At 38.0% G+C, this 26,029-nt stretch overlaps 1 long non-coding RNA gene across 1 annotated transcript; it reads right to left on the reverse strand.

Annotated features, from left to right (window-relative positions):
* Positions 1-4,136: 4,136 nt before the first annotated feature.
* Positions 4,137-14,945, reverse strand: LOC128853068 (uncharacterized). Its single transcript, XR_008451303.1, has 3 exons — positions 14,821-14,945; positions 9,771-9,880; positions 4,137-4,241 (listed from the first exon to the last, which is right to left on the reverse strand). It is a non-coding gene; the product is annotated as an uncharacterized LOC128853068 (long non-coding RNA).
* Between the last annotated feature and the right edge of the window lie 11,084 nt (positions 14,946-26,029).

Consider the following 26,029-nt stretch of genomic DNA (forward strand, 5'->3'; position numbering starts at 1 on the left):
ATTTTATAACTATTTAAGACCACATTTAAAGGTCTGGATTTTAAGTGGAGCTGAGGGACCTTTCAAAACAGCTTCACTAGCAAGGTCATCTTTAAAAATGGAAAGGAAAAAAGCCAGGTCTCAAATATTATGGTCAGGAACATAATGAAGCACAGAACTGCTAGACAAGAGAGGAAGAATGGAAAGTAAAATGATAAGAAATCATTGTACTGATCATATTTATTCAAATTGAAGAGAAATGTTGACTGTCAGTCACCAGTAAAATGAGAAATGGCATTACAGCTGACTTTTTAAAAAAGGTCTTTTGGACCAGTCATCCTCACTAGCTGCTTAAAATCGCTGCTGTTCACCGCTTAGCAGGTGTCATGTTGCTGCAGCTCAGGAGATGCAAATCTTGCCTCAGGAGAAAACAGTTCTCAAAACATTATTTTTTTCTCATGACATATAGAAAGAAATTCCTCGTACATATTGAAACTATTTTACTTTCTTTCAAGTGATTTCAGTCATATGATATACAGTACAGCAAACAAAAGACAATTCAAAAGTAAAAAACCTAGAAAAAAGATATAAAAAAAAAAATCTTTACTGTTAGGAACATTCTCTCATCTTTTCATCAATAAGTTCAATTTCCATTAAATACTTTTACAAACTAATTTGACTTTGGTAAGACAATGTATTGACTTGGATTTGGATTCTCTGGCAACATTTTCCTCAAAACTTTTTTTCAGACTGAACTGGTAGTAGAAACATTATCCTTATTGCATGAAAATAAAGGTCTTTGTTGCTTAAAGTGAGGCAGTTATTTCCTCACCCTCTTCAACAGGATAAAACTCAAATAATTATTTGAAAGGGACTATAAAACACCTCAACTACCAATATATTTTGGCTGTAAATATAAGGCCGAGCTCTGTCGCTATCTGAAAAGGAAAGCAAAATTGTAGTGGCAAAAACAAAACTTGTTAATTGTATTCTTGACTATGTTCTTCAGTAGCCCTGGCCTCCTTCCAGCCCTGTGGATCATCCTACAATGATCTAAGCACTACTGAATACACATTTGTGGCCCCACAAATGTGGTCTGTTAGGAGAGCCGGAGTTATTTGAGGAGCAACCTGTTACAATTGAACATTTGCAGGTGGTGGGAGAGGTAAAGGGAGAATACACTCTTTGCATTAAGTAATCCAGTAATCTGTACCCACGGTGCCATAAAGCACTGCAAAAGAGTACTATGGTAGACTACAATGCTGAGACACTATAACAGACTATAATGGACTGCAATGATAGGAAAAGGTGAGAGTTTGCTGCAGCAGAAAGGGAAACTGATAGGCAAAATAAGTGAACAATGCAGTGCGTAAAACTTCATCATCCAATTTGTCATTCATTTTATGTTTTGAAACATAAGTATTTATTGGCTTCACTCATGCTCTGACTATCTCTCTTTTAACATGTTTTGCAAGTTATTACTATGTGTGTTACAGAGCCTTTGGAATTGGGGGGAGGTGAGTGGGTGGATACGGGGGTGGTGGGGGTGTTAGCGGTGTGCCAGGACTGTTCAATGAAAAAAAAAAACCCAACTTTTAAATTTACACTTAAGAAGGTTAAGAATCAATGGGTTGCGAAAGATTTTCCTGGAACTTTTATGAAATTCCTTATAAAAATAGTGTCTTTGATGAAATAAGTTTCAGAGAAAAAAAGGCTGGGATAGATGCTGTCTCCATTTAGGATGATAACAGTTCATTTTTTGGTTTTTGTTTTTGTTTTTTTTTTTTTTTGATAGCTTTTAGATTATATGTTATCTTAGCAAACAAAAAGAAAGAAGACTTGTAAAGGTATGGAAGAACAACCAGAGAAGATGAAACGCATATCTGGAGAATGAGGAAGTAGAAGTCAGGGTAAAAAAGAAAACAAAAGGTAAGAAATAGGGATCTGATAGTAATTTATGGTCAGCTTGTCTGCAATAATTCCTGCAGAAAATCCCAGGAGCAATCCTTCAGCAGATTAACACAAATCCTTATTTCAAGCGGCTTCATTTTTCAGAGCTGCTATGTCACTCACTTTATTAAATTATGCTTTTTCTGGTTATGCAGCAAATATTGCTTCCTCTAAGCCCTACAGTGTATGCTGGAGTAATGAAAGCTGCTTCCAGACAGTGTAATCTTCCCTTTGAAAACATACAATTCATGATGCGTGAAATGCCTGGTGGGAGAAGGAGTGTCTATATCAAGATGGGAGTCAATGCAGGTACAGTGTTAAAAAGCAGGACAAAAGCATTTTTCTGGCTACCATGATCATATTAGTACCTAATAAGTGTAGTATCACTTGGTATTGCATTGCAATAGAAATTTGCAGGAGCAGTTTGCAAGTCTGAAGTCCAGCAAAAACTTACTGCCTGGTTTAGGTTTCAGACAAAAAAATTCATTGAAGCCATATAGCACAACTCAGTCTGTGATCAGTCCTTTAGATAAGGAATCTGATTTACAAAAGGGCATAAGTGTGGAAAAAAATTATGATTTGCATGTAAATGCCTGATCTGAAATCCATGGTAGTTTACAGGAGTTTTCATTTTCACTGCAGCATAAGTCTGGAAATCGGAGTACTTTTTCAAGTGACTGCTGTTGGCTACATTGGGATTTCAAAACTTCCCACAGAGTAAAAGAGACATCAAAAGGGCTAAACTAGGTAAGAATCTAACAATTAAACTAAAACCATGGCAGCTTTCTTCCAAACCAAGAAGTATTTATTGCCAAAGGCTTATAATGTCCTGTGGAAAGGTTTAAAATAAATCAAAAAAATCATATGCTTAGCTCTCTGCAAACAACAGCAAATTTGTTCTCTTTGAAGCCTGTTTTTCTAGATTAGGAAATGCGGATGGTTGTACCCCAGCTCTGGTCTACTGGCTGATTTTTAAACCTATGCTTCTTCAATGAACACATTTCAACTGAAAACCAATGGCTCTACTAAATGATATAATTGGTTCTGAAAACATGTGTTCTAGATTAAAAACCAGAATTAACTACTCACTCCCCTACTTACTTTCTGATGGTAGCTGTGTCCTTTTTGAGTGATACTTGGAAGCACATTAAATGAACATGAGGACTGGATAGCTCACCAAAGTCATGTTTACCACCTAATCGTTACTATTAAGGCCCAATATATTAATATAAGGTCCCCCAAATGACATTATCAACATTATAATATATTAATATTATATTTTTAAAGTATTTTTAGAGTTCCAAAATCCTCATTTGGTTAAAACCAAAACAATATTTGACATGGTGGCTTTGATCTAACTGTATTCAGTTCAGCATTTGGATACAGACTTTTGACCCTTCCATACAGCCTCCTTTATTTTAAGGGCAGAGAACAGATACCATGTAAGCTTGTTCTAGGAGCAGTTAGTGCTAAAGACATCAAACTAAGAGAGCTTTGAAGCAGAACACACATAAAGGTTCATCACAGTGTGTTTTACTTTTGCAGATGAAACAAATCATTTGCAGTCAGAGAAAGCCACACAAAATATTTTTGAAACTAGATTCAATCTGCTTTATACATTCACAAAAAACCACCAAATGTCAAAATTACTTAAAAGCAGTATATATGATGACTTCTGACACATAAATGAGATCAGGTGAATAAGTATTTTGGAGAAAAACTGTGAAACCGTCTAAGTTGAAACAGAAGGGTAACTCTGTGCCAGTTGTAATGTGAAATATATTTCTACACAGATATTTCCTTGATACATATATAAAAAAGTCATTTTTCACACTTTATTTAAAACAGAAGATTCCACTCTGTATGAAAAATTCTATATGAAGTGGAAAACTGTTTAAAGTGCACCCTTGACTTTTCTGTTGGAGCAATCATTTCAGCAGATGTTTGAAATCTTGTCATACGTTCCTGTGATTTCCATAGCTCAAGGGCAGCCGAAGAACTATGCCACAGTTCAACTTCCTTTGAAGCCAATATGAGTCCTTCCATTGACTTCATCAGAGTTGGGATTACAACTAAAATTTCGTTCCAATATGAATTATGTTCAAACCTCATTGGTTTTAAGTCCGTCCATGATTTTTTTTTTTTTTTTCCAATAGCAGTCATAGAGCTGAAACTGCAGAGCAGATTTCTCTTCTTACTGCTCACTTCTCCCAGTCAGGTATTTCCATCTCTTTTTGGCTTGCTCTCAGTGTTTTCTGAGATGCATCCAGGCATTGACCTCCTCAGGAAAATGCCGAACTCAGCCAGGAGTGCTGTCATACAGGTGATAAAAACGGAGCAGTGCGCACTTAGTGTTGGATGCACCCAGTCTTGGAAAAAGTCTGAGCTTCTATGAGCGTTAACTTTTGTAAGCGGAAAATCATGAAACTGAAAACAACTCTGTCTTCTGTGAAATTTCTAAATAGAGAATTAATGTATAGCAGAATATCTATAACAAATTGTTTCCTGTAAAATACTGGGCCACAATGCTACTAATAGAAATGATATCCTGTGAATTCCTGCATCACAGCTGATTATTCTCTGTGTCATGAGAGACTATAATTAAAATCCTCTTTCTCCCTCTATGCAGAAGAGGAAAATCTTTTGTTAAAGCTGCCGTGCGGCAGGACTTGGAATAGGCCAGCACAGGGCAGCATATGCTGTTTCCATTTTTCTAGTGATTTTCTGATGTAAGAATCTTTTCCTCCTCTGTCTACAGGAACAACAACAAAAACCCTCTGGATTTTAGACAGTCTAAAAAGTCTAAAACCTTAAATACAATGAAAGTGTAGACAAGTTTTCTCAAGTCTTTTGAACACCTAGAAAAATAGCTTTGAAAGCTAATGTTTTTGGGTGATTCCCACCGTTACAGTGAATTAGGAGGTTTTTAAATCAATCTTCTGTTTGATCTTCTATGAAGAATGATGGGAAAATTCTGGTATCTTTCAATTTCTTTTAATTCTTGCCTTTTTTTTTCAAGCACAAATTTGAAGATGAATTGAAGTTAGAGAGACAAAAAGAATAATGTTTGTGAAAATATTTTCTTGAATTTTTTAAAAACGAAATTATTAAAATGGAAGGAGTGGGAGAAATGTTTAAGCCATTGTTTTCCAGGAGGAAAAACATTATAAATATTAGGGGCAGGAAAAAAAAGCCTGAAAATATCTGTGGGGTTGGGCTTTTTTTTTAGATTTGTTTGCATGCGTTGGATTTTTAAGTGTCTTCTTTTTCATGTTTGTATACGTTCCTGATTTTTACTTTCTCTTGTCAAAAAAAAACAACCAACAAACCACCCAAATTTAATGAAAAAGTAAAAGAGCAAACCCCAACACACTGTTATTATAGAAAGGATTTTCCATTTCTATTTTCTTGTTGTGGAAAGTTAGGAAAAAAAATGAGTGCAATATCTGGGCATAAAATCTTGGCATTACTTCTGAACATTCTCCACTGATGGCAATGTACTTCTCCAGCAAGAGGAATTAAAGTCTTTGGGGTTCTGCACAGTTCCCCATGGTTAAAATGCTGTGCTACGGATTCTGCCTCCTCAGGCAATCAGGAAAAGGTTAAAACATAAGAGCTAATTTAACACTGTTAGCACAGCCAAATCCTACAGAAAAACACAAATCTCATCACAAATTCAAGTTCAGAAAAATACACATAGCTGCAAAATGGATGAGACTGGAGCCAGATAGGGACTGAGATTTCCTCTCATGTACTGTCCAGGGAATATTGTCCCCTTATTTTCAATGACAAATCAACCTTTGTTGCTGTACTTTTCTGCCTTCTGTAGCTTTGGTCAAGACATGAGTTCTACACAAAATACTGTAAAGGTATTCTTATGAAAATTCCTTTGATATTTCTTCAACTATGAGAAAGAATTACCGGATTCATTTTCCTATAACGCTTGAAACCAGCTTGAAAATGCCCTGGCATGTGTAGGAATACATGATTTTGTTCCAGGTAAAGTAGAGTTACTTGTATTATACTGCATGTTCATTTTGCTGTCATCACTGTGGGTGGGTTTCCGTTTTCCACTGTAGGTCTGAGTAACTAGTTCCTAGAAGGCAGTTACTTTGGGAACACAGGAAAAAGTGATCTACAGTAGCCATAAAAACAGGCTGGGTGGAAACCTGTCTTACCTAGAGGTATTGATATTTAATTGCAGACTTCACTCTTTATTGATCAATTGCTTGTAAAAATAAAATGTTCTGGTTAAGTTGACAAGGACTAGAAGTGCCGTATATATTGCAGCCAGCAGTCCCAGGCAAGCAACAGTCCGTTGCTCAATTACAACCCCACAGGCCACAAGATATAGGTCTTAAACACCCCGGATAGCATTCCTGGCCAGGAATGTGGATGTCTGCAAATAGCGACATAGTCCCAGGAAATTGATAACAAAAAGAAATCAGAGATGTGAGGATCAGATAACCTGAATGGAAGTAAAAATGGTATTTCTTAGTGAGAGGTTCCTGTTACCAGAGGGAAAAACAATAATCCTCCACACCCTTAACTACTGTCAATATAGCAATGAAGCCTCTGGTTGCATTGTGCTCTCCGTTGAGATGCATTACTGCTAGTAGAGATGGAACAGAACTAGAATAGTTGTTGCCTGAGCAAAAGACTTAATTTTCAATATTCCTTAAGACCACAAAGTTAAGTATATGCATTCAGTTTATTTCTATGGCACTCATGTTGCTATGTCTTTTGCTGGGTTTGTTTATTGTCTGTGAGCACAATGCTTCGTGCACGCGCAATGCCCGTCCCTTATTCTGCCTGTGCCGCTTGGGCAGCACAAATAACTAAACATTTGTCTAGAGTGAAAGTTTTTAGTAATAGATTGAAATATGACAACAAAAGCATGAAGCAATACATTTTTTTTTCTGAAGTTTCAGAGTTTTTAAATTTAGATTTTATTTTAGCAGTGACATTTTAGAGGCTCAGAAAATTGCAGGACAAAGTTTGTAGTTTTCATATGGGTTTTGTTGTGTTTTTGTTTTTGGAATAGGTACCTTGAATAACAAAGTATTATTCACTAAAGCTGAATGCGACTGATAAAGGCCTTCAGGGTATTTGGATTCCTCCCACAATTACATCACTTCTCGGTAAGCCTTCTATGTTCAGAAAAGCATTTATTTAGGTCTTCTGTATTCTTTGCCTGTATGCTACTTGAGTGATGGAAAATCTTTCCTGAACAAAGCAAATTACAAAGTGTCATTGGAATGGCTAAATTCCATGGAAAAGGCTCCCACATAAAAGACTTAGAAGAACCACAAAATGCTGAGAAAAAAACTGCTCAGAAGTAGTACCTTTTCTATTCCAGAATAAATGCTACTGTACTAAGGAAAGAAGGTGGAAAGTGGAGAAATGTCAGAGATTCACTCTGCAATCAAATAAACTTCTGTCTGAATGTTCAACTCTGTTCCGCGAATATATTAATTGGTAAAAAAATGCCAAATTGTTCTCTGTGGGGTCCACAGCGGGCTGAGGACCCCTGATTAATGCACCCGGAAGGAGATCATGGGACGGGAAGTGGGCAGACAATATAGGACCATGCATGAAAGTAGCACTATCCATTCACAGATTGTTTGTGTATAAGCTAATCCAATCATGCGGAGACGCGTGTGTTAATCAAGGGTATAAGAAGCACGCGTAAGATCAAGCACGGGCCGGCCAGCCCTGTAACTTCAATAAAGAAACTTGCTTCCACATCACCGTGTCGTGACTCAACAGCGACAGTTCTCCTCTTTAGTAGTGCTGTTGAGTTAAACCTACTAGTTGGGAGTAGACAGGCTGGGTTAGGCAAGCTCACTTATCTGTGTTTGCGTGCCTACAATCCTTATAAAGAATGACACAGACTAAGACAAGAGAATTTGCAAGCACTCCCTGCTCTTTCTAAAGGCTTTCTCTTTGTGTTTGAGCTCTTTTACAAAACTCTACCAGTCTAATAACAGTGAATACTGAGAGAAGTATATGAGAACAAAAACCAATCTCCTAAAATCCTCTTAAAGGGAAAATATTATGAAAGCTTGCATGTATTAAGCTACATTTAACAAACATACTAGAACAGTAATCATGTAAGTAAATGGCATTTTTACTTTGTCAGGGAGATACTCTTTCTAAATTCAGCCACATAGGAGGTGTTGGTTTCTTTTTTTTTTTCTTTTTGTTTAGCTGTATTGGTTTGAAAAATACAAGCTACACATTGAAAAAGATATGCCATGTTGAACAATTGTTTGATTTCATTTTTTCTTACCAGGGGATCAACTTAAGCCAGAATTGCATTTCACAATAAATTGCATTTTTTTAAGAATCTTACATAACTTGAATATCTGAGCTGTGGGAGGAAATGAAGTCCTGTGGGAAGTTAGTATACCTTAATACCTTTTATTTTCTGTCCAGATCCCACATATTATAACCAGTGTCTGTATGTCAGCTACTATCTGTCTTTCTGAAGTTGTGTGTAGACTGGCAAAATGAATAATTTGAAAAGTAGATGTTTTCAGTAGGACTTTGTTTTCCCAAAGCAATTAGACAAAAAAAAAAAATCCCTTTCCTCAAGTAGTCTGTGGTTATTTCCACATTATTTTTTATGAAGTGAAGTAACACAACCTCATGCTGTTGCAGAATAATAATGCTCAGTCAGTGAGGTTCTAAGGCTGTTGCACCTGGGATATATATCCAATATTTGCATGGTTTACTTTCTAAGAACAAGTCACTAAAATATCTTTAACCACATGTGAAAAATGACCTTAGAATTAACCTCTGATTAGTTTACTGACCTCTGTAATTTAACTTTGTGTTCCTTGTTATGAAACTTGTCTAAATTCCAGCAGAAAGGGCTAATTTAAGATTTGAGGGTGCTGAAAAATCCACAGCTTAATTTTACCTCTATTCCTTTTCTGATGTGTGTTTTCAGGCAATTAGAAAGTATTGCAGATGGGTACATAAGTCTGCATAGACATAATTAAGGATATAGCAATTGATAGACACCCCCCTGGCATCTCTGCACCATGGCAGACACAAAGCACACAGTCACAGATGCAAGGCTGAGCAGACATGCACACACTTGAAGTCTGATATTGCTACAGCTTTTATTGGTGAAATGGGACCCGTAATTGCTGTGTATACCACTTAAACCACATCTAAAATCATAACCTTGAATACTTATGTATATGAATATGCTATGCGTATGAAACCTCAAGGTCTGGAGTAAGAAAAATGTAAAATTCTCCCCTTGGGCAGCCTGATCCAGTGGGACGTCCCTACCCATGGAAGGGGAGTTGGAACTGGATGATCTTTAAGGTCCCTTCCAACCCAAACTATTCTATGATTCTATGTTGAAGCAGAAGAGCAGAGCTGTGGGGCTGCCCTGAAGACAAGTAAAGCTGTGCTGACTCTGGTTGCTCTTTTCAAGCACTATGGATCAGTCCTTGTTACACCTCCACCTGCCTGGTGAGTCGTGGTACAGAGACAACCCCATATAAATATTTTATATATATTAATATAAATTTTTAAACGTACCTTATTTGTCATCAACTCATGTCTGTGACCAGACCATCACTGCCATGTCACAAGGAAGGATTAAGTAATAAAAACCTGGGCAGGACTGATGGGCAGACAATGCCATTGATAACATGACAGATGGAGATTAGCCTAAAATAGTAACGAAGCTTCATTTTATGAATGTCTGCACCTCAGAACAAACTGTTCATGCAAAGACTCCTGAGGCGTGTGGGCTTTGACAAGTAAAGGTATTTTTTTCAAATGCAGAGGGAAATTGATGAGTAACAGAAAAGTTGTACCTTGATGATAGCAGCATGAGTTTCAAAGGCCAAGAGAAGGTGGTAGAGAATAACTTGGCAAGGACCAATGTAGACCTTGATTTATTAGACAGATAATGTTCTTTGGCAACCTACAATAAAGTGACAAAGAAATTGTCTAGGATGGGACCTAATTTTATATCAATTTTTCAATTTGTTCAATTTTCAGCTTGGTGTAGGAACACCAGAAGGGAGATACTACTTGAAGGAGTACAATTTTCTCTGTGAATTGCATCTAATAAAAAATTTAGGATTTTACAAGTCTTTATATACTTGCATCTTTTCCCTATAAAAATTTATTTTAATTATTTGTCACTCTTAATAAACTGTTCCTAGCATATTTCCAAAAGATGTATGCAGCACATTATGCTGCACAAATTTCTTCCAAGGTAGCTGATGAGAAAAACTAACTTACCTAAAAAGTTTTTATTTTAATGGCCCAGTCCTCATTCCAATCTTATTGTGAAATATGTTAGCATAGATTTATATTTTGACAGCTCTTCTTAAGATGAGTAGGGAATAATTAGAAAAGCAATTAACCTGTCTTAGGGAAAGCATCGTCATGCAAGTGCTTCTTCAGGGAAATTTCTGTTGTAAAATCAAAAAGATGCACATAAAGCAAAATAATATTTAAGGCAAGCTGCCAGCCAAATCACGTTCAGACAAGTTCAGTACAGTTGATTTAAAGTTCCATGGCCTTCCTAGTCAGAGTTATGTTTTTGAGGAACACAACACACTAGAACCATTTAAGGAAAGATAAATATAGAGGATATAAGATGGGATGAAAACAACAATGCAATTTAGGATTAGAAAAATGAAACATTGAAAAAAAGTATAGATATACTCATGGGAAATGAAAACAAGCCTGATGCAATTAGGCTTAGTTACATTATTTATAGAATGTTATACTTTTTACTGAAGAAAAGTCTTAATTCTCTGAGGCACCTCAGTAAAAGCATTACAAACGACTCTACTGGGTAAGACCAAAGGTCCTAGTACGCTGTGCCTAGCAATGACCAAAAGTGCACGTCTAGGACAGACGAAACATGAAATTAGAAACTACCTCAGTCAGAGAAAATGTTCTTTTTTCCCCCCCCCCCCCCTGTTCTTAATAGTTCTTAATATTTGGCTTTATTTTTTTTACTCCCTGAGCTGATGTTCTCATGAATTGTGTATTACTCAGCAAGATGCATTCTGCATTAACTCAGAGCCTGTCATGTTATATGTGAAAGAATGATTTGTCTTTCCCTCATCTATATATTTTCACATTTACTTTGAGGTGGGTGACTGGTCACTGAAATGGCAGATAAAATTCAACAAAAAGCTTTCTCTGTATTTCTTTAGTGAAGCTCAAATTTCTAATCTTACTCTCTGTTTTCAGCTCCTTAATCCTTTCCTTTTGGCGAGAGAGTTTTTTTTGAGAGCTTTTTGGACAGCCAAATATCATGTGGATCTCCTTTATCACACACTTTTTACCTCCTTCAAAGAACAACACAGAATACTTTTATCTATATTCTAGTTAATCTATTTCATTTTTTTTCTTGTAATTTCTAATGATTTTTAAGGTATAGACATGAGATTTACTGCCTTATAATTCTGTGGCTTTCCTATGATGCCCGCTTGCCATACTTTCTGTCTTTCAGCCCTCAAGTACCAAGGTGAGTTTGAGCTAGGGGTCATAAACCAGAGATAAATCAGTTATTGCATTGCGAAGTAACTTTAGATTGGCTGGGGATGGTCCTGGCAAATCTGCCTCTTGCGTAGACTACTCCATTGTCTGGTCCATAAGTATTTCTACTGATGCTTATGTTGGTATCTTCTTAACTATCCCTAGATATCTCAAATGCATGGAATACTTGAGTTTCACACCCTAACTCCACAGACAGGCAGTGGACATAGGAAATTCCATACTTCCCCCAAGCTGGGCTGTTATTGCTTCCTTTTGTAAGCAGAATGCGAACCAAACCATGCTGCAAAACATGAAGACCCTCTCATGCTCCTGTGGGGAATTCTGGCTTCTAGAAGTTTTGCTGCTAATTTCAATGGGTACAGATTGCCAAATTCCAGAAGTTACTTTTCCAACTCAATAGCCAATGAATAGAAGCAATAGGAAAATCGCTTTTACAGACAGAGGAAGTGCAAAGTGTTCTTTCCATTTCTCATTCTGCCTGTTGAGAGAAAAATTGCCTCCACCTATTATCACAAATATTGATGAAAGTCTAGTACTGAAAATCCAGACTTTTGCATTCAAGAATGTGGACTCTTCTCCCAAGAAATTCTGAAATTATTGACAAGAAGAAGAGTAACAGAGAAACTATAGTAGAGACCTGATCTGGCAGAATCTGTCACTTTAACTCCCTTAATCAAGAAAACCTTCCTGTACATCTTAAACACAGACTGGTTTTCCAAGGACTCAGAAAATGTTCAGAATGCCACCGCCTACAGCTGCACTGGCTGCATGAAATATTACAAAGAATCCTTGCTGATGAAAAATATTGTGCAGCAGCAGAGACCATGAGCTACTTAGCTGTAATGTCACACAATTAGGCTTAAGGAGAAAGGAACAATTGCAATTTTTTGCTGTAAAAAAAAATTAAAAAGCCTCAGGAGAGTAAAAGGGCAATTAGAATTTCTGCTGTAGGATGAGTCAGCTGTTGTGTTTGTCTGTAGTGACAGCCCAACAGCTACCATGACTGAGACATGGACTGATGGCATGCACTTGGGATGCTGGGTGACACCTGGAGTTAGAAGAATTTATCTGGAGCCAAAGCACTTGGAGATTTACCACAGATTAATTTCTATTGGTGTTAAAGGGCGCATCTGTCCTAAATCCTTTTGAAATGCCTTTCCTTTTCTTAAGGAGATTGTAAAGGGATAAAGTTAAAAAGAGCAATATTACTAGGGAGGTAAATACTGCTGCGATCTGTATCATCATAGGATGCTTTAACTTCCCAAACAGAGACTGGAGAACAGGTGTTGCAAATAGGGTTCAGTCACCGCAGCCTGTGACAGGTGAAGATACTGCAGAAGTGTTGCAAATTGAGAGCTCACACATTAATTTTGTTTAAAAAACAACAACAAATAATTAGCTTCTGTTTCAAAATGGCAAACTTTCAGAAAGTAAGAGAAAGCGTTAATAAAATCAGGTGGGAGGGAGAGGTTAGGTTATTTTTAAAGTAAAGGCAAATGCTGCCTGAAATCTATATCCCAGTAAGATGTGAAAATTAGTAGTTGAGAGATTATTGAACAAATAACCTACTCTATTAGGATGACAAAAAACAAGCAGAACACCTGCATGGACTGGAAAAAAAAGATTTATTTGCAAAAATGGCTAAATCTTAGAGATTTAGGCAAAGAAAGACAGATCTAGGGAGAAAGAAATGAGGAAGTGAAACTTACCAGAATTTGCAAAGGAAATAAAGAATACAATGACAAACTTGAACAGCCAAATGAAAGAGAACAGCAGAAGACGGAAGATATAAGACAGTGCAGAAGGCCTTTACAGGGTATGAGTATGTTACATTTTCAGTAGGAATATGAATGTAGTTTATGGACACAAAGATAGGGTAGTTAATACAAGAATGTATTAGCTAGAAAGTGTGACAGCAGACCTGGCAGTCAAATACAAAGGCCTCAAAACACTCCTATTGAAGGACGTAGTATTCCACCCCCACAGTGCTGAAAAAGCTGGCACATAATGTTGAGAGACTATAAAAATGTGTTTAATAATTCTTTCAGATGTGGGTGTAAGGGGGATATTATACCTTATAGCTATGAATATAAAATATGGCAATGACACTGAAGAATGGAAGGAGACTGGGAAATAGGTAGAGGGAAAGGTTACATGATGACCGCCCAGCCAGGGAAGCAGTGAAGCAAAAGGGAATGGAGACAGAAAGTGAAGATGTAGAAGGAAGAGGTGTTGAAAAGCAACGCAGAGAAAGCCAGAGCAATCCACTGCTGTCTTTTAGCCACGTGTGGTAACTGTGTGTTGCCTAGATTTTAAATAAAGCTCTGTTCCAGAGCTGTGCTGGCATTTAAAAGGAGAGGTGAGCTGCTTGCAAGTGCTGCATGGTGAGTGAGGAAGAGAGAGATTCAGTTTGAGATGCAGTTTGCTGAATTCATTAGCTGTCTTATCTGCAGCACCAGGAACTCTGTCCATTGACTGGACAGACCTTTGCTTTTGCTTTTAGGTGTTTTTTTCAGTTGTGTCTCAGGTCAGGAAACTATTGTAGCCTGGAGTGTGAGCTCTTCTTTTCCATGTATTAAAGAACTGCACCCACACTTCATGCTACCACGCACCTTTAAATATGTATTCGCATGGACCAGACGGTCATAGACATTTAGGTATTGACAAGCAGCAGCAGCTAGCACGACTGCTAAGAAATAATGAAGGAAGTTTAGTGCCTAATCTCATCTCATTTGCCCACTAAGAGGAATATTTCCCACTATGATGTTTATAGCCAGTTATGGTGTAAGGCATTCTTTTTGGAATAGAGAGACATTTATCTATTACATTTGTCTATTTAATATGGACATTGTATTGCCAAGCAAATATGTACAAGCGACAGTATCAAGTTTAGCAATTATTTTCACTTTAATCTGTGGATTTCGATCTACTTGACATTTCCCATTCTGTGGTCAGCAGGACCCAATCATTTTTATCAGCACTTCAAGTGCAACAATATGCCTCCTAGACTGGAGAAAAATGGGAATATAAAAGTAATCTGTGCAACAGTAGAGGTGTTTACATATAGATAGAGTGTTTGATTTGATAAATAATTCTTCACATAGTCGGATATTTTTCTAAATATCTGCTATCAAGAAAGCACCCAGCATGTGCCAAGTTGCATTTCCGTTTTCTAGATACAACAAAATGGACTGAATTTATAAATGCCATCTGTATGCCACTCATTTACTAACATTAAGTTCTGAAAATTGTGAAAAAACATGGCAAATGAGAGGCTATTTCATTTTAATATAGAAGTGACAGTTCTGTGAACTTTCTCTGTAATTTCTCATATGAACTTACCAAGCAGCATGAATGAAAATCACATTTGGAACCAGAGTCCAGCATGGTAAATGTAGTGACAGCTTGTTGTTTTCTGTTTGTTCTTTTTTTAACCCCAGACATCTGTCTTGAAAAACAGGAAAATCTGAAAGTAAAAAAATTGTGAACACAGCATAAAACTGAGTAAAATTTTATAAGATTGTACATTACTCATTCAACCTGCCAGAAAAGTAAATTAGTTTTTGATTTCTTTGTTTTTTGTTTTGCATTTTTGTGATTAATGTAAAATTGGAAAAGACATGTAAATGTGTAGACACAGAGCATAGTAGTGGGACATGGTATGCAAACCACATGGGTAGGATATACCAGCTACACTTTTTGATTGATTCCTTGTAAATGTGGGTCTGATTCCCTACCCGTAGCTGTGATGACCCAGCTAAAGCCTAGGAGGGAGCTCACACTTGATCAGCATCTGTCCCCAAGTTCCTCTCAGCTTTAGAGATGTGATACTGCCAGCAGGTCAGCAGAGTTTTCACAGCTTTACCCGTGGGTATCTGTGTGCTGGCACAATGTTACATGGTACACAGAAAGCAAATACAGAGTAAGCAGCACCCCTGCTTTGCTGGGTAATAAGGAGCATGATGCTTGGTCCCTTGTGCTCACACGGCATTGGAATGAGTGTTCCCTTTCCTCCTAACATAACAAAATTTAAAAAATGCAAGAAAAAATTATCTCCTTTTTATTTTTGCCTTTTTCTTCTTCCATCACAGTTTGGCCCCATATCTATACAAATAGCAAAGATTAGGCTGAAGGATATTTTAACAGAGAGCTGTGCTTTTCTCCCTGATCTCATATTTTATGCATTTTATATATCTATATAAAGCTCTAAATACATAAATAGCTATACATACGTTTGCATGTTATATATACATAGATACATATGAATACGTAAGCGAGCACTTATACACATACATATGAGAAATCTCGAAAAGAAAATTTACCTTCTGGCTTTCTTTCCTGGAGATTAGACTGAACTGATTGCATTCTGATTTATAACAATATATTCTGCCAAAATCAGTAGTACAGTAAATAATTATCTTCAGCCAGTGCTAGTTTTTGGCACTTTACTGCTTTATAGTATTGATGATCTGGTTTATTCCATTTTAAAGATGAAATATATAGCTTTTTGGTCTGCAATAGGATCCTTTCTGTAGCAGAAATATTTTTGCAAATCTGAAGGAGACTTTCTACTTTTCCTGTTCTTTGGAATAAAAAAATGATTGACTGTCTTTCCTAGAGAGACTTGGAGGAGGGGGGAAAAGTTTTCCCTATTGATTGCTTTTCCATTTTACTTTTTAATAACCTAACCATGTCCAAAGAATTATATTTGTCCCTCTATTAAAGCACCTTCTATTAGCCTCTATAGTTGTTTCAAGTTGGAATGGCATTTTTTGGGTGTAGCATTTGGGTGAACCTCAGAACAACCGTTCAGACTAGTCATTGGGGTAAAGTACCAGGGAGGGAAGGAGGAGGAACTTGACTCTCCCTCATAGTAAAGCTCTCTCTGGCATCATTTAGATAGGAAGTAAAGAGGTCCCACCCAGGATTTTGAAGAACTGCAGAGAGCTTCTGTGCCCTCTCTGGGCTCAGCTCCTCCTCCTGTGCTGGCACACTCGCATGCCCAGGCAGAGGAGGGGGAAGCAGGGGCAGAAAGGGTCACCAGACCAGAGCAATATTTCTCCAGTGGGCAAGTCCTTTCCTTTCCTTTGCAGTGATTCCTGGTGCCACAAAGTACTACAACCCAGTAGAAAATCTGCTAACTCTTTTTAATTTTTAATGATACTATAGATGGGTTATTTTTCTCAATTTCCAAGCAAGGATTAATTGAGGTATCTATTTTAACCTATCACAGCCTGCTAGTACAGGCTACAGCTGCAAAAAGGTTCTAGCAGCCTTCCCAAGCCAACTCTTCTTTTTTCACAGCTCATTAATTTTGGTGGAGTCTGCTCCCAGCTGAAATTTTAAAAGATTCTAGCTCTAAAATGTTTTCGTTAAAATAAAAATCATTTGAAAGTTCAACATTATATAAAAATATATAATCTATTAATATTAGACACTACTTATTGACAAGGCTTGAAAACTTCTGACCAAAGAAAAAGGTGGCCAAAAATTATCACTAATTACCTTTTAGCTCTGTTCTGCACACATTTAACATAGCTTTTCCTGCAGTAGTACTCTTCAATGCATAGGAAATATGCTAATATTATTTTGTAAAGAACTTCAGTAATGATGTCTTTTTCAAAGGTAAAAGGTATACATGTTTAAGCAAGTTTCAAAACCAAATTTCAAGCAGAGAATTATCTCAGCAGCCAGAAAGCTGTCCTTTCCTTCACTCCCTCTCAGAGCTGTGCAGGAAGAGAATAAGAGGAACATCTGGCAAGCTTTCCCCATTCCTTCGCTGGCTCATTGAAAGAAATAGTCAGACTTGGGTGTTCGGAGCCTTCACAGAAAGCCTTCACCACTCAGCACACAGTGACAGAGCTGCTGCTTTGCCCTACCCAGCTCTCCTCCTCTCTGGGCAGCGCAGATGGAGCAAAGCCCAAGGAAACGCCCCACAGCGTGCCCAGAGCTGTTGCCAGCTGACTGTGCTCCCCATCACAGCTATTGCAAGAACAAGGCTGAGTTTTCAGTCCCAGAGTCAGAAATCATGACTTTTCTCAGGTTCCCACTCAAAGTAGAACAAAATAATTTTCTAGTCAAGCAATAACAATTAAAATGAAGACTCAGTGGTGCAAAACAGCTCTTAAAACATCATTGGGTATCTAGTAGGACCCTACTTATATGATCTCTGACCATACTTATATGGTCTCTGATTGTTCATGAGTCTTTTATAAACTATAGAAAATTCTGAGCTTTATATTGCAGAGTAGCTTAGAATCTGTGAATTCAGGAAAGGGGGCAAATGAGTGACACAGACGAAAATTTCCACTATGACAAAATTAGGGAAGTCAAAGCTACAGGAAATCTTTGGTTATTTCCATTTTATAACAAAAAAGCAAAGCTTTTATGTGTCTAAAAAGGTGCTGCTATATTGATCATATGTTAAGAGAACTAGGACTATCTTGCAGATAGACAGAATATTCCCTGGCTGGCAAGGTTTTGTTTTCATTCCCTCCTCACTGTTTTGGATCTGATGTAGCCCAACCTGAAAAGGAGCTCTTGGAGCAGAGCTTAAACACCCTGGTCCCTCTCCGCCTAAAGGAAATAGAGGAGACAGCTGTCTGACAATGATGAGTAACTTCCCATGCATGGGTACAGGACCACTGACAAGTGTAAGAGCATTTTTGGCTGAAGCGCTAAAGCATCAGCACATTCTCTGTAGTTTGTGAGTCATAGTAACTCCACGATGGGTTAGCAGATGGTGAGCCGAGTGAGCAGTGTGCCGTGTCTCATGTATTTTGAAATAAAAAAGAAACATATTCTCTATAAGGAAAACAGAGCCACAATGTTTTCCTCTGAAGGCAAATCCTGGTCTTTCTCTATGACAGCATGTTGACTGAAAGGAAGAAGAAGGAAATAATTTTAAGGCATTACGTAGCCCCTGTGTCACTCAGAGCCAACCATGGGCTACTATTCCACCATAGTCTCAGCCTGTGAATTCACATCTTCTCCAGCATTACTCCCTGCAATTCTGTTCGTACAACAGTGACGGTGGCTACAGCCTATCGCTGACTATACCATTCCAAACCCTACCTTTTCAAGTATTTGAAAATATACTGTTGGTGCTATAAATGTGTAAACATGGGCAGGGATGATGGTTAACCCAAAGTCTAATAAAAACATGCTTTACTTTAAAAATATTCTTTTCTGCCTTTTGAGACATTAATATTAAAAAGCTGTTAAAACTGAATGTACATGCCAACTGTTTAGACCAACAAAGTATTTTAAAGGAAAATAATTGTCTTGCCAACTTCTTTTTAAAAAAACACTGACAAAATATTTAAATATATTGGTCTTACCTTAATTCAGTGATTAAAAACAACCTGTTTAAAAAATAAGTAAATATCAAAATAAAGACATTATAAGGAATAGCAGCTTTCAAAAGGGGGCACCATAGCACATACCTCCAGACAGATAGAGGATTTAATGCAGCAAGTGTCTCTGAGGAGCATATCGAATCTGGAACGCCAAGAGAAGCTTTTATTTCTAAGAGTAATGTACAGAGACTAAGATAAACAGTACACTCTTATTTGGTTTTTATTATTGCTTTCAAGTTTTGATTTCTATAATGTGCTTGCCGATTCATTTAGCCATTCCAATCTTCTTGTCAGTCTGCTTCAGTGACAGCTCAGAGTACCCTAAGATTATAAAATTCTCCCAAAACATGAACAAAGAACTCATTCACATGGCTCAGCACTGGTCTGAAGTGTTTCAGACCTGAACAGAGTGGTGAGACAAACAAACCTCACAGGATTTTGAGAATAATACATTTTTAGCAATTTCAGTGGCATTACACTTCAAACAAATTAAATAGACCAGCAAACATAGTAAGACATTCCAAGTCTCTATATAATGTTTTAGTAGATACAGGATCTATTGAAGAATTATCATGTATAATTATATGTATTATTATAACACATTATCATGTATTATTACATGATAACAATTAACTAGAGGAAGAACCAGGAAAGTCTTCTAGGAAAGAAAAGTTCTTCTCTTAGAGAAATAGAGAACAAGGTGGAAAAGTAGACAAGAGCTGTGACAAAGAAGAATTATAGACCTTTGCCAGAAAGGATATTGTTTAATCTATTTGGTAACACTCTGAATCTAAAGAAGGCTCCGTCAGGCTCATTGTGAAATGTCTGCGGTTCTGGGCTACCTAAGCCTAGACAGTGCTATTACACATATCTGATTGGCATCTTTACAAGTGGAGGGAGTAAATCAAAACAAAAGCAAATGAAAGGTACATAGTGGAGATATCCTGCTGCTTTTTATAATGTTCCTGTGTAGAAAGAGATTCCTTTAGTGCAAAATTTATATCAAAGTTAAAAGATCAAAAAATAATGATAATGTTACTGTACTACCTACTTGCAAGTCGTTGGAAAAAAAACATAATTTTCCAATCAATTAATGGCAATTAAGTTGTCTCTCTTGAACAGAATTTCCTTTCAAAGCATTGCCCTGTGGTATTTGGCCAGAGCACACTAAGCCTGCAAACATGCATTGTTTCCCCAGGCATTTGCATCTGGGCTGGGCAGGAATTCACAGGGAGGACTATTCAGGATTGCAGTGCTCTGCACACATATAATTTGTCATGTAGAAATATGAGCATCCAGAGGCATTCCAGTGCCAGGCTTCCCTTGGTTTCACCCAAATGGGACTATCTCTGTCGCTCCCTCTTTAGCCACCCATGGACTACCTGAACGGCGTTCCATCTCAACACAGCAGGCTTCTGCCTCTTTCAATCTGAACAAATAATTTTGCCTGTATCTCAGTCTTTGGCAATTCCTGCTCCAATGAAATGTAATATTTATGCTGGGGAAACTTTCCAAAAAGCCAGTTGTTTGAGCTGCTCAGTGACAGAATTTTCCCTCAGACCAGTCTGCTGCCCCGATTTTAATTACTGCATCTACTTTGTATGCCACATACCACTGTTGTTTTTATTGTTTCATCTGGGTTTTTGTAAGCCTGCAGCTTCTTCTGTTGAACTCTTGACTCAATAATCTCCATCATCCAAGCTTGCTTCTGAAGAATCTGTTTTCTCTGTGATGGATCAGAAAGTGCTGCAGGTATTAGATCTGTGTAACCTGTACAGCAAACACCAGGCTGCAGTTTTTGCTCTTTCTGGACTCCATCTTTGCATCAAGCATCAACGTCATAGTGAAACTTCAGGATGCTTGCTTACTTGCTTCATGACTACATTTTCATCCTGGTTTATTTACAATCTGCTCCTAGACTAGATTTTTTTGAAAGATGGATTCCCCACCACCTTGATACTCTGAGTCACTAAGCCTGTTATGAAGCCAGTCTGTCCTTATGTCCCTAGATCTGATCAGGTTCAAACCCACCACTGTGACTATATCTGAACAATTTTCTTGTACCTGTGACATTTTCTTCCAACGCACATAGACTGTATGCTCACTCAACAGGGGCATCTGACCCAGTCAGGCTGCCAGCCCAGCCCAGTGACACTCAGTCACCTCAGCAAGAAGTGATTGTCTTCCAGGCTGCTTTGGAGCACAAAAATTGCTAATAAAGTTTCAAAATCATCATCACCTCTGTCCCTGGATCTCTAAAGGACAAGCAAGCTCTCTGAAGCCTTCGAGGTGTCATGACTGAGTGTGCGACAACCTAAAATCCATCACAAGAAATCCATCACACTGTAAAGGGGTTTTCTCTCCACCATGGTTTGGGGATTGTTAGGAATGGTTGGACTCGATGATCCAGTGGGTCCTTTCCAACCTGGTGATTCTATGATTCTAGAATTCTATGATTCTATCCCTGTAATGCTGAACAGGCAGTACTGAAGTGTAAGTGTTATGTAAAAAGTCCCCATGTTATTTATAATTAGTGTATGAACAAGCAAACAAAGGCTAGTCAATATTTCTACTTGATACCTGTATTTTCATTCATGATTAACTTTTCATAACTTTCATAGCAGCAACATTCTGGGGTAATGCCAAAACAGACAAGGGCTAGGAAGGAATAAAGAGACTTGTGTAAAAGCTGATGCACTGGTTTCTGAGTCCAGTGCAATCACTGGTGCAGAAAAAATACATGTTGAAATACAGGCGAGCAGACTGGAGGCTAAGAAGGAAAAGAACTTGGCAGACCAGACTTCAAATAACAAACACTGACTATGAATCATTAAGAAAACTGTAGAAGACTTGCAAATAAGTGGAAAAAGAAAACCAAACTGAGAGAGAAATGGATACTCTCAGATGTTTTTTTACTGTATGGACCAGAAAAGCTAGTAATGGGACACTAGTTAAAAGAACAGGATACTCCTCATGTCTTTAGTATAAATATGACAATATTTCTGCATCATATTTTGCATGAAACCGAAAGTGCAAAAAGCTCTCTGTAATGCCAATAAAGATAATATTAATCAGTTTCTAGTTTGCTGAACTGACATTCAGATACGTTTAAATTCCTTACTCAGGCTCACACAAAGTGAATAGCTCACATTGGGACTGAAGCCCAGCAGTTTCATTCGGAAGCCTCAGACAAGTCCCACTGCCTCAGGTACAGTTTAATAAATAACACGGTGTTGGGACATGGGCTGTAGAGTCAGAAGGGAAAAGTCTTCCTAAGGACACAGGAACAAAAGCAAATCCGAGCTCTCTTTCTATGTCTTAATAAGAATTTCACAGATTTCATACATCAATCCTTCTCTACCCTATTTTGTTCTTTGCTCGGATGCCTTGAGCTATATCTCAGCTGCTGACTTTTTTACTGGTCTATTCTTGGAAATCTTGTTTCTAAATATTTTTCTCTTGTATTTTGGTATCTACCAAGGCATATTATCAGAGCCAGGAACAATGGATTTGTCATGGAGAATGCCAGGTGTGTTTGTGAATACTTAAAGAAAATATACAAATATAATATCATATTTGACTTCTGTGTGTTTTAGCAACAAGAAGCAAGCAGTCAAGTCAGGTACCGTGAGAAAAGTAGAAGTCCCCACAATTCTGATATTTTGCTAAAGAGTTACTTTTCTAAGGACTTATTCTTGTAACTCCCGTCACCAAAAGGAAGGCCAAGCGTTTGAATGCACATCTTTGTCCACTGGATAGAGGGCACTGGTAAGGTCCAGCATAATCCTTGGAAGGTCACACAAGGATAAGGCTTGTGTCCTTAGCCAGCATCCAGGAGCCATAAGCAAACGCCAGAGAGAGCAAACAGTATTTTCAGTGTAAAGAGACTAATTTTAGTGTTTAAGTTTACAAACATCCATCTTCTCATTAAATTCACAAACCTCGAACCTTGATTCTCTGTTTGCATTCAGGCTTTTGCAGCTATAAAAAAATTAAAAATACCTTCGTAGCTGACAGGATTTTGGCATAAGTCACTTGGCACCTAAATGCCAAGTTCATTCTGTCAGACATAAAATCTTTATTATGGTTATTTTTTATAATACTAATTAATTTTTATGCCCTTTTATACCATAAGGACTGTACAAAGTTTAAAGGATTTTAAGCACCAAAATGAAAAGTAACACATATCTACGTTGTTTATAAAATCTTGGTAATATTATCAGTGGTATTAAATAGCATAACTGTCTGTGTTAGGCAGAGCCTGGAGCTGGTATTCCTGTATTAACAGCTAAACTTTCACTGTATTAAAAAAGGCCAAGATATCACGCAGAATACAGTAATTGTTAAGTCCAAATAATATAAAATCACAATACTCTAATGAATGGGAGATTAAAATTTCATCTTTAGAGATATGAAATCAAGGAACACTCACCTTTTTCAAGAAAGGCTCTGTAACTGCCGTGTCACGTCGCTGCTGTTTGAAGCTATAGTGCTTCCATGAGAGTGGGGCAACCTTGGTTTCCAGCCTGTATTCTGTGGGAGTCTCTCGGGGCTGCTAAGAACACCTGTGGAGCACCCCAGGCAGCTGAAACACTTCCATCCATCAGCTCTTATATCCTGCCATCACCTTCTTCTACAATAGGAGGATCTGCAGATCTGTGATTATAATTAGAAGAGAGAAGTAAAAAAAATGGTACCACTAAGTTATACAGACCTTAAGAGGTGATGGCTACCAATTAGCTATCAATTAATGTATTAATTCCAGATATCCATGGATTAAATCGTGTATGCCAGTTTATGCATATGTGAATAAATTTAGCTTTCCTGTCCTTTTCTCCAATATGTGGGAGAAAGAGCAACTTTTTTTTTTAAAAAAAATGACCAAAAATAAACTTAATTTCCTCCTGATTATAAAAACATCTCAGGTCATACACTTCTATGGAAATACAGTGTGGAGCATCCTGCTTACTTTTTAGGCTTCCTGCTAAATTTTTGTCATGTTTCTGCCAATTTCTCAAAATGTTTTTCTTAACTCTTGCTGATTGTGAAAAACTCCAAACCAGAGGCAAACTGCACTGGAATAGAGTGGAAGCTTTAATGGCTAGCAATTAATTTTCAACATTGTGAGTTGACATACATAGGCCTTTTTCCTAGAGACGGGAAAGCTGGGAAATCACACTACAGGAAAGGAAAGTCTCAGCTTGCCCACCAGAAGTAATTTCTTCCCCACCTTGTCTGCCACAATGAAATAAACAATTTTCAACAAACACATAATTCCTGAGAAGATTCTGTCAACTCCCTTATAAACTATAACTGCATTTCCTAACTAAAGAGACAGCAAGAGTCATCCCCTGCTCTCTTAGCACCAGGTGTCCTGCCCGGACACACGAGCCACACACTCACATCAGGCTTGATGGGAAGGGGAGGTCATTTATCTGTGCAGTGATCCAGAGGCCAACAAGGTCACTCCCAGGGGGGGGAAAAAAAAAAAAAAAAAAAAAAATAAAAGGAAAAAAAAAAAGAAAAAAAAGAGAAAAAAAAGCAATATTTATTCTGGCTCCAGTAACCTTAAACAGACCAAAATACTCAGATGCACAGCCGAGACATGAAGGTGCAACTTCACAAGGTTACAGAAACAAATTCCAACCTGTTCCAATCAAAATCTGATCCCTGAACACAGCTCAGGTCACTCGGATCTGACCTAACCTGCACCATACGGTAACAGGAGAGACGGAGAGAAAGTGAGAGAAGGGAAAACGAAAGAAATCCCCACACTGGGCTTTACATCAGGGTAAGAGCAAACTGTATGAATCCATGTCCTTCATAAACAGTTCGCACATGATGGACTCTGCCATGGGCCCTGTATCACAGCTCCTGTTCTACTGGAGTTTACTCACAGTGCAGCTGCCCTACAGTCGTATTTCTATGTAATTATATACTTATGCTCAAAGATATGATTATACTTGCACTAAAACCAACCCATTCTTTCAGTCTTGTCCTTGCTGGAGTCACCAGCCCACACAAAAGATCTACTCTTACCTAGCACCAGTGAAAACTTAACACTCATGGCCATGGGAGTGTGATGACAATTCCACTGCCTGTCCCTATCATACTGATTTCTCATAACTGAGAAACAGAAATGAAGGCAAGAAAACTGAAGTTCTGCTGCCCAGAAAGGCAGGGGGAAGGGGAGGGGAGGTGAAAACTAAAGAAAGAAAATCTTTCAGGCTAAGTTTGGCATAATATTGTTTCTTCTAACTTATTGTTTACTAGACACAGTGAGTTACAGCAAAATAAATAGGTCTGTCTTTCCACTTCCAGTACTTATTTCTGCATGATTCTTCATATGGTTTTATTTTTAAACATATTCCTATAAAGATGTAACTTACTTTAGGGCTTACTTCAAGGAAGTTCCTGACAAGTTCCCATATGCAATTGCTTAACCCAGAACAGCTGATCTTGGTAAATCATCAACAGACCCAGCAGCAATATCTGACTGCACAACGTTGATAGGTTTTGGCTATTTTCAGTGCAGCCAGTTCACTAATGAGGCACTGCAAGAGGCACAATGCTCTGTAGACCTCATTAAATAGGCTTTTTTTGGCCTGCTGACATGTTACCTCAGGACTTGAGCGCAGAGGCTGGAACACCACTCTGCTGCAGAAGCTGAGGCCTTGTCTCAATGACAGCTGTGGTGGTGTCTTCCTGAAGTCAGGTTTCCTCACACTTACTCTCTCTAGGTATGACATAAGGATGCAACGATGTTTTAATGAAAGCAGGTTAACTCAGAGACTTGTCAATGTTCACAGTGAAGAGGCTCAACCCCATCCTTGGGACCAGTCTGCAGTCACTCCCCCCCACACAAGGACGGTCTCTAGGCACGTGCTGGCCCTCCTGAGGCTGCTCTGCTTTTCTCTGCAGAGCTGAACAGTTTTAAACTTACTTAACAAATTGCACAGACGTCTTCTCAAGGTAAGGAAAGCTACATGAGTGGCAGAGTGCCAGCAAAGCCATCCTGTACCGTGCTCTGCTCCCAGGCAAGGCAAGGCAAGCCTCGGGGCTGCAGAAGAGAGAAAGACACAGTCGCATTAACGTTACTCTAGTCAAAACTTGTTGCTCAGTTCTCTCAGGTATGGGGAAGTCTGAAAGTGAACGGCAGTCATTAGTGCTTCCTACCTGCTCTCATTTTCCTC

This window comes from Cuculus canorus, chromosome 9, assembly GCF_017976375.1.
Source record: "Cuculus canorus isolate bCucCan1 chromosome 9, bCucCan1.pri, whole genome shotgun sequence".
Lineage (NCBI taxonomy): Eukaryota > Metazoa > Chordata > Aves > Cuculiformes > Cuculidae > Cuculus > Cuculus canorus.